This window comes from Cucurbita moschata, unplaced genomic scaffold (assembly GCF_002738365.1).
Source record: "Cucurbita moschata cultivar Rifu unplaced genomic scaffold, Cmos_1.0 Cmo_Scf00066, whole genome shotgun sequence".
Lineage (NCBI taxonomy): Eukaryota > Viridiplantae > Streptophyta > Magnoliopsida > Cucurbitales > Cucurbitaceae > Cucurbita > Cucurbita moschata.
The window spans coordinates 983,055-984,121 of record NW_019268582.1 but is presented as its reverse complement, the minus strand read 5'-3'; the positions used below and the strand labels follow the sequence as shown (position 1 = coordinate 984,121).

General features: G+C 38.7%; 1 protein-coding gene across 1 annotated transcript in view; it reads left to right on the top strand.

Moving 5' to 3' along the window:
- LOC111437754 overlaps positions 1 to 1,067 on the top strand; it is a 12,406-nt gene that overhangs the window by 7,641 nt on the left and 3,698 nt on the right. The gene's annotated exons all lie outside the window — the stretch shown is intronic.

The window sequence follows — 1,067 nt, the reverse complement described above, 5'->3', positions numbered from 1 at the left end:
TTTTTTTTTTTTTTTTTTTTTTTTTAAATAAAGAAAGTCATTGATATGTGAAATGGGATACAGAAGAAGGTCCTGTTGATTTTTTCTTACAAAAAACATCTCTATTAATTAGCGAGGGAAGATAAACCACAGTTACAAAAGGGGGAGACAACTTGCTCTGAGTAATAGCTAAGACTAGTGTAGAATCAATGAAATAACCGATATCACGAGTCTTATCTATGAATATGTACCAACCAAAGACTCCAAAAAAAAAAAAAAAAAAAAAAATGCACGGACATGACAATTCTGAAGGAGCTTTTTATCCTTGTTGAAAGGATGCCTCATATAAGACGGAGTATCACTCAATCTAAGAAACTCCAGTCAAAGGCACCTTCAAAAGCTCCCAGAAATTAGAAGCAAAGGTGCAGCTACCAAAAAGGCAAATAGGAGTTTCTGAATTGCAGTAGCACATAGGACGGGATAAAAAATATAACCATGGAGATTTTCTTTGTAGTTTATCAAAGGTGTTAAATTTAATGCAAGTGTGTCTCAGTTTTCATAAGAAGAATTTCACCTTTTTGTGGAAACAGCCAGACTGTATATGCTGATATATTGCCGGAGGTTGTGCGTGATTCAATGGTGGAGAGAGCCTTTGGCATAAACTTCGATGAAAAATTACTGCCTTTTTCTTAAGACCAATAACCACAAGTCTGCTCTAGCCAGTGCTTGTAAAGGCTGTAAGTACGTGGATAGAAGGGCCCAATCATCAATCTCTGCATCCATGAGGGTTCTTCACAGATGGATCATCCATGATTCAGAATGTGTAGAGGTGTCTTTTTTGAAGGATAGGTGGTCAAGCCGTGGGGAAAGGTGTTGGAGCATATACCATTCTTTCAAAGAGTGGATCTCTGGAAGAGTGTAAGGTTTGGGTATCCGACCTGAATCAAATTGGGTTGAACCATACTTGGATTCAATAACCCGATGCCAAAGAGCCTTCTTTTCAAGGTGAAATCACCAAATCCACTTTGCCAAAAGATAAATGTTCCTCTGCTCTCTACCCAAAATCCCTAGACCCCCCCCCCCCCCCC